Source organism: Mustelus asterias, chromosome 8 (genome assembly GCF_964213995.1).
Source record: "Mustelus asterias chromosome 8, sMusAst1.hap1.1, whole genome shotgun sequence".
NCBI classification, from domain to species: domain Eukaryota; kingdom Metazoa; phylum Chordata; class Chondrichthyes; order Carcharhiniformes; family Triakidae; genus Mustelus; species Mustelus asterias.
The window spans coordinates 32,796,457-32,810,855 of NC_135808.1; the positions used below are offsets into that span (position 1 = coordinate 32,796,457).

The window sequence follows — 14,399 nt, forward strand, 5'->3', positions numbered from 1 at the left end:
CCTGGTTGTCACGTGCAAAGCAGTGTTTCTCACCATCTCCCTGGGAATGGCAATTCCGCTGGCTAGCTGGAAGCAAGGCTTTTAGCCTTCCTGGAGTGAAAATTCTGCTGTTGGTGGTTCACTAGCTAGTAACTAGAGTGTCTCTCTGCCTGGTATTTTGGGAAGCTGTTCTCATTCCAAGTTTGTCTGTGTGTTTCTCAAGAGAACAGCAGCATCCAACCAAAGGACAAAGCTCCGGCGTCACATGAGCATTCGTATTTGTGGTGTTAAACCTGTGGCAAGGGTTCTGTTTATGAGGACGTTTATTTGATTGGAACATTGCACATTAGTTAAGGGTTATACAATATCATGGGTTTTTTCTTGGTTGTAATTGGTAAAATTGCTAATTTTCTTTCCATATGTGTTAATTGTATTGTTAAATAAACTTTGCTTGGTAAAAGCTCCCTAGTGGGTCAGTTGAATCATACCAGAAGTGAAACATCTCATGCTCACCCCAGCCAAATTCAAATTGCAAAACCCATGATCCAGGCGGACTTCATAAAACCCTTTGGAGTTTCTGACCTAAATTATAACACGTGTCCTGCTTACACTCTCGCCATTTGTCCTCAAGCAGGAAAAGCTGGCACATAATAGAAGAGAGAGATCCCAGATGGGCAGAAGGATGCCAACTTTGTAGAAAGAGCACTCCACATGGCCAGGGAGGACGTTGCTCCTGTGAAAAGGACAGCGATAAACCATGTGTAGATCCAGCTCAGCATCACTGCTGTGAGTCATGTTTCTTGTGTTTAAGAGTCCCTGCCATGCACTAATGAAATCTCCTTTCTTTCTCAGGTACATCTTTGTGGTGGCGCTGGCTCGGTCAGCATTTATTGCCCATCCCTAATTACCCTTCACCCGAGTGGCTTGCTGCACCATTTCAGACACCAGTTCAGAGTCAGCAACATTGCTGTGGATCTGAAGTTGTATTTGGCCAGACCAGGTAAGGACGGCAGATTCCCTTCCCTAAAGGACATCAGTGAATCAGATGGATTTCTACAACAATTGATAAATGTTTTGTGGTCATCAATAGACTTTTAATTCCAGATTCCAGCTGGCACCTCACAGCACTGCTCACCATTCACTGCCAGAGGCTGCCAGAGTCACTGTGTCCTCAAACACTTTCACTTCTGGTTCCTTCCAAGAATCAATTGTGGATCTTGATGTTACCTCAAAGACAGCACCCACCATTTCCTCTCCCTGAGCACTGATGCCCTCTTTGCTGGAGTTGGACATTTGACAACAGGCATGTCGCGAGGACAAAGGGCAGTGAGGTTTGCCTCCATCTCAGGAACCATATGTTAACACATGAATAGAACACCTGTCAATGAAGGAAGCACATCTGTCCAGAGGCTTCCCCTCACTGTGCATTATCACTTTCTCCACCTCATCCCACTTTTCCTGTCACTGCAGCAATAACAAGAATTCCCCAATGTCTGACTGAAACTGTCATCACTTACACAGTGTGAAGAGAGGCAAACAGTATCTGGAGAGAGAGAGAATGTGTGTGTGTGTGTGTGTGTGTGTGTGTGAGAGAGAGAGAGAGAGAGAATGTGAGAGAGAATGTGTGAGAGAGAGAATGTGTGAGAGAGAGAATGTGTGAGTGAGTGAGTGTGTGTGTGTGAGTGAGAGTGTGTGTGTGCACGTGAGTGAGAGTGTGTGAGTGAGAGTGTGTGTGTGTGTGTGTGTGAGTGAGTGAGTGTGTGTGTGAGTGAGAGTGTGTGTGTGCGCGTGAGTGAGAGTGTGTGAGTGAGAGTGTGTGTGCGCGTGAGTGAGAGTGTGTGAGTGTGTGTGAGTGTGAGTGTGTGTGTGTGAGAGTGTGTGTGAGTGTGTGAGTGAGAGTGTGTGTGAGTGTGTGTGTGTGAGAGTGTGTGTGAGTGTGTGAGTGAGAGTGTGTGTGTGTGTGAGAGAGAAAGAGTGAGAGTGAGAGAGTGTGAGTGTGTGTGCGTATGAGAGAGAGAGAGAGAGAGAGAGAGAATGGCCAGAATTTTACCATCCCGCTCGTCATGGGAATCGGAGTGGGTGAGGGGCGGACCATGGAAAGGTCCGTTGACCTCGGGCAGGATTTTACGGTTTCGGGGCAAGCGAGGCCATAAAACCCTGTCCATTGTGTGTATGAGAGAGAGAGAGATGGGTGTGTGAGAGAGGGTGTTTGTGAGAGAGAGAGAGAGAGAGTAGAGAGAGAGATCGAGAGACAGTAAGTGACCCACTCAGTGCTCTGTGTGACACACTACCCACCTCCTGACACCCTCCAGGATGAACACCTCCCTCTTCTCCCTCAGTCTCCAGCGTTGCAACCAGATTGGTATTGATGGACTGCCATGAGCAGCCTTTCCCCTAGTGTCTGTGGCTATGACTCATCTTTCATTCCCTCACCCTGCAGTAAAAATATCTCTCACTTTCTATGCCTTTTAGCTTGGACAAAAGATCATCCAGACTTGAAACGTCAGCACTTTTTCTCCTTACAGATGCTGCCAGACCTGCTGAGATTTTCCAGCATTTTCTCTTGGAATCTAGGACACAGTGACAGCCTCAGGACAAAGAGAGAACCATTTAGGGCCGAGATGAGAAGAAATTTCATCACAAAGGCTTGTGAATCTTAGTAATTCTCTCTACCTCGGAGTATTGTGGACACTTTACCATTGAATATCTTTAAGGTGAGAATTGACAGAGTTTTGGTTACTTGGGCAATCAAGTGATATGGCTTACTGCTGAGAAAATGGAGTTGAAGCAAAAGATTAGCCAGAATCATATTGAGTGTTGGAGCAGGGTTGTGGAGCTGTATGACAAATTCCTGCTGCTGTTCTCATGTCTGTTTATTCTTAAGTTTTTCTATCCCTTAACCAAATTAGTATATGTTCTGTTGTTGTCTACTTTATCCTGGGGATTTCAATTTCACTGACAAATCCATCACAAGGTACTTTCTGTCCATATTGAACAAGACAGTAACAGTTGAAATTCTCTAGCCCTCTTGCATCATTAATTTCAAGTCCCCCTTTTTTCTCTGATTGGATAGTGTGTGATTTTCATGAACAATGGATTACTGATTCCTTTTTGGTTTCTGACAGGAATTCACATTCTTCAATTGATATGGTCTGTCAAGGTCATTGAAGACGGCTCCATGAAGAGATGGATGTGGTTTGGATTTGATGGAAAGGACTATATTAGTTTAGAGCCAGATCGAAAGAGATGGGTCACAACCAATCACTTCGCAGTGAAGACTAAAGAGAAGTCAGATTCAGATCAATCCCGGAATGAGTTCCCAAAACAAAGTTTGAAAGTAGTTGGTGTCCAGAATTTAAAATGATATTTACAAAGAGCAAAGGAACATTTCAAAAGGAAATGTATTGATCTCAATTTTGAGCCCATGTTCTGATCTAACTTCACTGATCTATCAAACCATTCTCCCATTCCATTCAGTGTGGGTTTATTGTTTGGTGTTTTCACTCTTTCCCATTACAGTTCAGCCTGAAGTCTTCATCTCCAGAAGTGAGCCCAATAGTCAGTACAAGTCGCTCACTCTCTCCTGCCTGGTTACTGGCTTTTATCCTGTAGACATCGAGGTGACCTGGCTAAGGAATGGAGAGGTAATGTCTGAGACACTATCCTCGGGGGTTCGACCGAACCACGATGGGACCCATCAGATCCAGAAAGAGATTGAAATAAATGCTGGGGATGAGGATCAATACTCCTGTCAAATTGAAAACAGCAGCCTGGCAGAGCCCAAGCTCCATCAGTGGGGTAAGGAACTGTTTTGGATTTGTCTGTGTGTGGGGATATGTGTAAGTCTGTTTGCATATCTGTGTGCATGTATATGTGTATGTTTGACCGCATGTGTGTGTGCCTCTCTTAATATATATGTGTCTGTATGTGTGTATCTGTGTTTGCTTACATGTTTCCATTGGTTACATGCCTCGATTGGTAGCCATTCAGCCTATCCTGACTTATCTGATTCTGGCCTTAACTCCACTTTATTGCCTATGAGTTCTAAACACTCATGACTGCTGAAGAGAACATGTTCCTCCTCATCTCCATTGTAAATGGGATACCTTTTGCTTTAAACACTTCCCACTAATTCTAGATTCCCTAAACCTGTCAGCTGCTAACCTGTCAAGCCCCCTCAGGATCTCATCCATTTCAATAAGATCACCTCTCATTCGCCCACACTCAAATGGAAACGGATCCAAGCAGTCCAGCCTTACAATAAGATACGCCTCTCATCCCAGGAATCCGTTGAGTGAACTTTCTCCAAACTGCTTCCAATGCAATTATGTCGTTTCTTAAGTTTAGACCAGGACTGGATCCAGTACTCTGAGGTGGCCTTGCCAGTACTCCGTTGTCATGAACATCTCACTAACCTGATCAGAGAGCAAGAGGTTGGGAACTCCATTTTCCAACAGGCTTTGAAGCTTTCATGGGCTGTACTTGTGCAGTTCTGCATTTTTATGTTCTTTTGGGTGTGCCTCCATATGAAGAGAAAGAACGTAAATACATGCGCCATGTGTTTGGGTGAACAGCCAATTGAAATCAAGTGCCCTTGGTAGGGGAAAAGAAGAGGAAACAGAGAAAGGTCCCATGTGAGGAGTCCAAGAAAGAGAACAGGTACGTGAGGAGATCCCAGTTAACGTAAAAAGGGAAAGGGCTGCAGCTGGCAGAGTTAAAGTGAAGAGGTGCTCAGGAGAAGCCCTGGTAATCTCGAGGACTGAGGGGAACCACACCTCTCTGTAATTGAATAACATCCTGTCCACACTTCCTTCCTGACAGCACACCGTCCTGTAACTGAATAACACACTGTCCACACTCCCTTCCCTACAGCACACTGTCCTGTAACTGAATAACACACTGTCCACACTCCCTTCCCGACAGCAAACCGTCCTGTAACTGAACACACTGTCCACACTCCCTTCCCTACAGCACACTGTCCTGTAACTGAATAACACACTGTCCACACTCCCTTCCCGACAGCAAACCGTCCTGTAACTGAACACCCTGTCCACACTTCCTTCCTGACAGCACACCGTCCTGTAACTGAATAACACACTGTCCTCACTCCCTTCCCTACAGCACACTGTCCTGTAACTGAATAACAAACTGTCCACACTCCCTTCCCTAAAGCACACCGTCCTGTAACTGAACACACTGTCCACATTCCCTTCCCTACAGCACACTGTCCGGTAACTGAATAACACACTGTCCACACTCCCTTCCATATAGCACACTGTCCTGTAACTGAATAACACACTATCCACACTCCCTTCCCTACAGCACACTGTCCTGTAACTGAATAACACACTGTCCACACTCCCTTCCCTACAGAACACTGTCCTGTAACAGAATAACACACTGTCCACACTCCCTTCCCTACAGAACACCGTCCTGTAACTGAATAACACACTGTCCACACTCCCTTCCCTACAGCACACTGTCCTGTAACTGAATAACACACTGTCCACACTCCCTTCCCGACAGAACACTGTCCTGTAACTGAATAACACACTGTCCACACTCCCTTCCCTACAGCACACTGTCCTGTAACTGAATAACAAACTGTCCACACACCCTTCCCTACAGCACACCGTCCTGTAACTGAACACACTGTCCACATTCCCTTCCCTACAGCACACTGTCCGGTAACTGAATAACACACTGTCCACACTCCCTTCCCTATAGCACACTGTCCTGTAACTGAATAACAAACTGTCCACACACCCTTCCCTACAGCACACTGTCCTGTAACTGAATAACAAACTGTCCACACACCCTTCCCTACAGCACACCGTCCTGTAACTGAACACACTGTCCACATTCCCTTCCCTACAGCACACTGTCCGGTAACTGAATAACACACTGTCCACACTCCCTTCCCTATAGCACACTGTCCTGTAACTGAATAACACACTGCCCACACTCCCTTCCCTACAGCATACTGTCCTGTAACTGAATAACACACTGTCCACACTCCCTTCCCTACAGAACACTGTCCTGTAACTGAATAACACACTGTCCACACTCCCTTCCCTACAGAACACCGTCCTGTAACTGAATAACACACTGTCCACACTCCCTTCCCTACAGCACACTGTCCTGTAACTGAATAACACACTGTCCACACTCCCTTCCCTACAGAACACTGTCCTGTAACTGAATAACACACTGTCCACACTCCCTTCCCTACAGAACACCGTCCTGTAACTGAATAACACACTGTCCACACTCCCTTCCCTACAGCACACCGTCCTGAAACTGAACACACTGTCCACACTCCCTTCCTGACAGCACACTGTCCTGTAACTGAACACACTGTCCACACTCACTTCCCTATAGAACACCGTCCTGTAACTGAACACACTGTCCACACTCATTTTCCGACAGAACACCGTCCTGGAACTGAATAACAGACCGTCCACACTCCCTTCCCTACAGCAAACCGTCCTGTAACTGAATAACAGACTGTCCACACTCCCTTCCCTACAGCAAACCGTCCTGTAACTGAACACACTGTCCACACTCCCTTCCCTACAGCACACTGTCCTGTAACTGAATAACACATTGTCCACACTCACTTCCCGATAGAACACCGTCCTGTAACTGAACACACTGTCCACACTCTCTTCCCTACAGCACACTGTCCTGTAAGTGAAAAACACACTGTCCACACTCCCTTCCCTACAGCAAACTGACCTCAAACTGAACACACTGTCCACACTCCGTTCCCTACAGAACACCGTCCTGCAACTGAATAACAGACTGCCACTCTCCCTTCCCTACAGCACACCGTCCTGTAACTGAATAACACACTGTCCACACTCCCTTCCCGACAGCAAACCGTCCTGTAACTGAATAACACACTGTCCACACTATCTTCCCGACAGCAAACCGTCCTGTAACTGAATAACACACTGTCCACACTCCCTTCCCTACAGAACACCGTCCTGTAACTGAATAACACACTGTCCACACTCCGTTCCCTACAGAACACCGTCCTGTAACTGAATAACACACTGTCCACACTCCCTTCCCTACAGAACACCGTCCTGTAACTGAACACACTGTCCACACTCTCTTCCCTACAGCACACTGTCCTGTAACTGAATAACACACTGTCCACACTCCCTTCCCTACAGCAAACTGTCCTGTAACTGAACACACTGTCCACCCACCCTTTCCTACAGAACACCGTCCTGTAACTGAATAACAGACTGTCCACTCTCCCTTCCCTACAGCACACCATCCTGTAACTGAATAACACACTGTCCACACTCCCTTCCCTACAACACAACGTCCTGTAACTGAATAACAGACTGTCCACACTCCCTTCCCGACAGCAAACCGTCCTGTAACTGAATAACACACTGTCCACACTCCCTTCCCTACAGCAAACTGTCCTGCAACTGAATAATACACTGTCCACACTCCCCTCCCTACAGCACACCGTCCTGTAACTGAATAACACACTGTCCACACTCCCTTCCCTACAGAACACCGTCCTGTAACTGAATAACACACTGTCCACACTCCCTTCCCTCCAGAACACCGTTCTGTAACTGAATAACACACTGTCCACACTCCCTTCCCTACAGAACACCGTCCTGTAACTGAATAACACACTGTCCACACTCCCTTCCCTACAGCACACTGTCCTGTAACTGAATAACACATTGTCCACACTCACTTCCCTACAGCAAACCGTCCTGGAACTGAATAACAGACTGTCCACACTCCCTTCCCTACAGCACACTGTCCTGTAACTGAATAACACACTGTCCACACTCACTTCCCTACAGAACACCGTCCTGTAACTGAATAACACACTGTCCACACTCCCCTACAGACCACCGTCCTGTAACTGAACACACTGTCCACTCTCCATTCCCTACAGCACACTGTCCTGTAACTGAATAACACATTGTCCACAAACACTTCCCTACAGCAAACCGTCCTGTAACTGAATAACACACTGTCCACACTCCCTTCCCTACAGAACACCGTCCTGTAACTGAATAACACACTGTCCACACTCCCTTCGCTACAGCAAACCGTCCTGTAACTGAATAACACACTGTCCACACTCCCTTCCCTACAGCAAACCGTCCTGTAACTGAATAACACACTGTCCACACTCCCTTCCCGACAGAACACCGTCCTGTAACTGAATAACACACTGTCCACACTCCCTTCCCTACAGAACACCGTCCTGTAACTGAATAACACACTGTCCACACTCCCTTCCCTACAGCACACTGTCCTGTAACTGAATAACACACTGTCCACACTCCCTTCCCGACAGAACACTGTCCTGTAACTGAATAACACACTGTCCACACTCCCTTCCCTACAGCACACTGTCCTGTAACTGAATAACAAACTGTCCACACACCCTTCCCTGCAGCACACCGTCCTGTAACTGAACACACTGTCCACATTCCCTTCCCTACAGCACACTGTCCGGTAACTGAATAACACACTGTCCACACTCCCTTCCCTATAGCACACTGTCCTGTAACTGAATAACAAACTGTCCACACACCCTTCCCTACAGCACACTGTCCTGTAACTGAATAACAAACTGTCCACACACCCTTCCCTACAGCACACCGTCCTGTAACTGAACACACTGTCCACATTCCCTTCCCTACAGCACACTGTCCGGTAACTGAATAACACACTGTCCACACTCCCTTCCCTATAGCACACTGTCCTGTAACTGAATAACACACTGCCCACACTCCCTTCCCTACAGCATACTGTCCTGTAACTGAATAACACACTGTCCACACTCCCTTCCCTACAGAACACTGTCCTGTAACTGAATAACACACTGTCCACACCCCCTTCCCTACAGAACACCGTCCTGTAACTGAATAACACATTGTCCACACTCCCTTCCCTACAGCACACTGTCCTGTAACTGAATAACACACTGTCCACACTCCCTTCCCTACAGAACACCGTCCTGTAACTGAATAACACACTGTCCACACTCCCTTCCCTACAGAACACCGTCCTGTAACTGAATAACACACTGTCCACACTCCCTTCCCTATAGCACAACGTCCTGAAACTGAACACACTGTCCACACTCCCTTCCCGACAGCACACTGTCCTGTAACTGAACACACTGTCCACACTCACTTCCCTATAGAACACCGTCCTGTAACTGAACACACTGTCCACACTCACTTTCCGACAGAACACCGTCCTGGAACTGAATAACAGACCGTCCACACTCCCTTCCCTACAGCAAACCGTCCTGTAACTGAATAACAGACTGTCCACACTCCCTTCCCTACAGCAAACCGTCCTGTAACTGAACACACTGTCCACACTCCCTTCCCTACAGCACACTGTCCTGTAACTGAATAACACATTGTCCACACTCACTTCCCGATAGAACACCGTCCTGTAACTGAACACACTGTCCACACTCTCTTCCCTACAGCACACTGTCCTGTAAGTGAAAAACACACTGTCCACACTCCCTTCCCTGCAGCAAACTGACCTCAAACTGAACACACTGTCCACACTCCCTTCCCTACAGAACACCGTCCTGTAACTGAATAACAGACTGTCCACTCTCCCTTCCCTACAGCACACCGTCCTGTAACTGAATAACACACTGTCCACACTCCCTTCCCTACAGCAAACCGTCCTGTAACTGAATAACACACTGTCCACACTATCTTCCCGACAGCAAACCGTCCTGTAACTGAATAACACACTGTCCACACTCCCTTCCCTACAGAACACCGTCCTGTAACTGAATAACACACTGTCCACACTCCCTTCCCTACAGAACACCGTCCTGTAACTGAACACACTGTCCACACTCTCTTCCCTACAGCACACTGTCCTGTAACTGAATAACACACTGTCCACACTCCCTTCCCTACAGCAAACTGTCCTGTAACTGAACACACTGTCCACCCACCCTTCCCTACAGAACACCGTCCTGTAACTGAATAACAGACTGTCCACTCTCCCTTCCGTACAGCACACCGTCCTGTAACTGAATAACACACTGTCCACACTCCCTTCCCTACAGCACAACGTCCTGTAACTGAATAACAGACTGTCCACACTCCCTTCCCGACAGCAAACCGTCCTGTAACTGAATAACACACTGTCCACACTCACTTCCCTACAGAACACCGTCCTGTAACTGAATAACACACTGTCCACACTCCCCTACAGACCACCGTCCTGTAACTGAACACACTGTCCACTCTCCATTCCCTACAGCACACTGTCCTGTAACTGAATAACACATTGTCCACAAACACTTCCCTACAGCAAACCGTCCTGTAACTGAATAACACACTGTCCACACTCCCTTCCCTACAGAACACCGTCCTGTAACTGAATAACACACTGTCCACACTCCCTTCGCTACAGCAAACCGTCCTGTAACTGAATAACACACTGTCCACACTCCCTTCCCTACAGCAAACCGTCCTGTAACTGAATAACACACTGTCCACACTCCCTTCCCGACAGAACACCGTCCTGTAACTGAATAACACACTGTCCACACTCCCTTCCCTACAGAACACCGTCCTGTAACTGAATAACACACTGTCCACACTCCCTTCCCTACAGCACACTGTCCTGTAACTGAATAACACACTGTCCACACTCCCTTCCCGACAGAACACTGTCCTGTAACTGAATAACACACTGTCCACACTCCCTTCCCTACAGCACACTGTCCTGTAACTGAATAACAAACTGTCCACACACCCTTCCCTGCAGCACACCGTCCTGTAACTGAACACACTGTCCACATTCCCTTCCCTACAGCACACTGTCCGGTAACTGAATAACACACTGTCCACACTCCCTTCCCTATAGCACACTGTCCTGTAACTGAATAACAAACTGTCCACACACCCTTCCCTACAGCACACTGTCCTGTAACTGAATAACAAACTGTCCACACACCCTTCCCTACAGCACACCGTCCTGTAACTGAACACACTGTCCACATTCCCTTCCCTACAGCACACTGTCCGGTAACTGAATAACACACTGTCCACACTCCCTTCCCTATAGCACACTGTCCTGTAACTGAATAACACACTGCCCACACTCCCTTCCCTACAGCATACTGTCCTGTAACTGAATAACACACTGTCCACACTCCCTTCCCTACAGAACACTGTCCTGTAACTGAATAACACACTGTCCACACTCCCTTCCCTACAGAACACCGTCCTGTAACTGAATAACACATTGTCCACACTCCCTTCCCTACAGCACACTGTCCTGTAACTGAATAACACACTGTCCACACTCCCTTCCCTACAGAACACCGTCCTGTAACTGAATAACACACTGTCCACACTCCCTTCCCTACAGAACACCGTCCTGTAACTGAATAACACACTGTCCACACTCCCTTCCCTATAGCACAACGTCCTGAAACTGAACACACTGTCCACACTCCCTTCCCGACAGCACACTGTCCTGTAACTGAACACACTGTCCACACTCACTTCCCTATAGAACACCGTCCTGTAACTGAACACACTGTCCACACTCACTTTCCGACAGAACACCGTCCTGGAACTGAATAACAGACCGTCCACACTCCCTTCCCTACAGCAAACCGTCCTGTAACTGAATAACAGACTGTCCACACTCCCTTCCCTACAGCAAACCGTCCTGTAACTGAACACACTGTCCACACTCCCTTCCCTACAGCACACTGTCCTGTAACTGAATAACACATTGTCCACACTCACTTCCCGATAGAACACCGTCCTGTAACTGAACACACTGTCCACACTCTCTTCCCTACAGCACACTGTCCTGTAAGTGAAAAACACACTGTCCACACTCCCTTCCCTGCAGCAAACTGACCTCAAACTGAACACACTGTCCACACTCCCTTCCCTACAGAACACCGTCCTGTAACTGAATAACAGACTGTCCACTCTCCCTTCCCTACAGCACACCGTCCTGTAACTGAATAACACACTGTCCACACTCCCTTCCCTAAAGCAAACCGTCCTGTAACTGAATAACACACTGTCCACACTATCTTCCCGACAGCAAACCGTCCTGTAACTGAATAACACACTGTCCACACTCCCTTCCCTACAGAACACCGTCCTGTAACTGAATAACACACTGTCCACACTCCCTTCCCTACAGAACACCGTCCTGTAACTGAACACACTGTCCACACTCTCTTCCCTACAGCACACTGTCCTGTAACTGAATAACACACTGTCCACACTCCCTTCCCTACAGCAAACTGTCCTGTAACTGAACACACTGTCCACCCACCCTTCCCTACAGAACACCGTCCTGTAACTGAATAACAGACTGTCCACTCTCCCTTCCGTACAGCACACCGTCCTGTAACTGAATAACACACTGTCCACACTCCCTTCCCTACAGCACAACGTCCTGTAACTGAATAACAGACTGTCCACACTCCCTTCCCGACAGCAAACCGTCCTGTAACTGAATAACACACTGTCCACACTCCCTTCCCTACAGCAAACTGTCCTGCAACTGAATAACACACTGTCCACACTCCCCTCCCTACAGCACACCGTCCTGTAACTGAATAACACACTGTCCACACTCCCTTCCCTACAGAACACCGTCCTGTAACTGAATAACACACTGTCCACACTCCCTTCCCTACAGAACACCGTCCTGTAACTGAATAACACACTGTCCACACTCCCTTCCCGACAGAACACCGTCTTGTAACTGAATAACACACTGTCCACACTCCCATCCCTCCAGAACACCGTCCTGTAACTGAATAACACACTGTCCACACTCCCTTCCCGACAGAACACCGTCCTGTAACTGAATAACACACTGTCCACACTCCCTTCCCTACAGCACACTGTCCTGTAACTGAATAACACATTGTCCACACTCACGTCCCTACAGCAAACCGTCCTGGAACTGAATAACAGACTGTCCACACTCCCTTCCCTACAGCACACTGTCCTGTAACTGAATAACACACTGTCCACACTCACTTCCCTACAGAACACCGTCCTGTAACTGAATAACACACTGTCCACACTCCCCTACAGACCACCGTCCTGTAACTGAACACACTGTCCACTCTCCCTTCCCTACAGCACACTGTCCTGTAACTGAATAACACATTGTCCACAAACACTTCCCTACAGCAAACCGTCCTGTAACTGAATAACACACTGTCCACACTCCCTTCCCTACAGCAAACCGTCCTGTAACTGAATAACACACTGTCCACACTCCCTTCCCTACAGAACACCGTCCTGTAACTGAATAACACACTGTCCACACTCCCTTCCCTACAGAACACCATCCTGGAACTGAATAACACACTGTCCACACTCCCTTCCCTACAGAACACCGTCCTGTAACTGAATAACACACTGTCCACACTCCCTTCCCGACAGCAAACCGTCCTGTAACTGAACACCCTGTCCACACTTCCTTCCTGACAGCAGACCGTCCTGTAACTGAATAACACACTGTCCTCACTCCCTTCCCTACAGCACACTGTCCTGTAACTGAATAACACACTGTCCACACTCCCTTCCCTACAGCACACTGTCCTGTAACTGAATAACACACTGTCCACACTCCCTTCCCGACAGAACACTGTCCTGTAACTGAATAACACACTGTCCACACTCCCTTCCCTACAGCACACTGTCCTGTAACTGAATAACAAACTGTCCACACACCCTTCCCTGCAGCACACCGTCCTGTAACTGAACACACTGTCCACATTCCCTTCCCTACAGCACACTGTCCGGTAACTGAATAACACACTGTCCACACTCCCTTCCCTATAGCACACTGTCCTGTAACTGAATAACAAACTGTCCACACACCCTTCCCTACAGCACACTGTCCTGTAACTGAATAACAAACTGTCCACACACCCTTCCCTACAGCACACCGTCCTGTAACTGAACACACTGTCCACATTCCCTTCCCTACAGCACACTGTCCGGTAACTGAATAACACACTGTCCACACTCCCTTCCCTATAGCACACTGTCCTGTAACTGAATAACACACTGCCCACACTCCCTTCCCTACAGCATACTGTCCTGTAACTGAATAACACACTGTCCACACTCCCTTCCCTACAGAACACTGTCCTGTAACTGAATAACACACTGTCCACACTCCCTTCCCTACAGAACACCGTCCTGTAACTGAATAACACATTGTCCACACTCCCTTCCCTACAGCACACTGTCCTGTAACTGAATAACACACTGTCCACACTCCCTTCCCTACAGAACACCGTCCTGTAACTGAATAACACACTGTCCACACTCCCTTCCCTACAGAACACCGTCCTGTAACTGAATAACACACTGTCCACACTC

The 14,399-nt window shown here is 47.8% G+C and overlaps 1 pseudogene; it reads left to right on the plus strand.

Annotated features, from left to right (window-relative positions):
- The window catches only part of LOC144497709 (H-2 class I histocompatibility antigen, Q7 alpha chain-like), a 29,955-nt pseudogene extending 25,406 nt beyond the window's left edge, over positions 1-4,549 (plus strand).
- Positions 4,550-14,399: the final 9,850 nt, after the last annotated feature.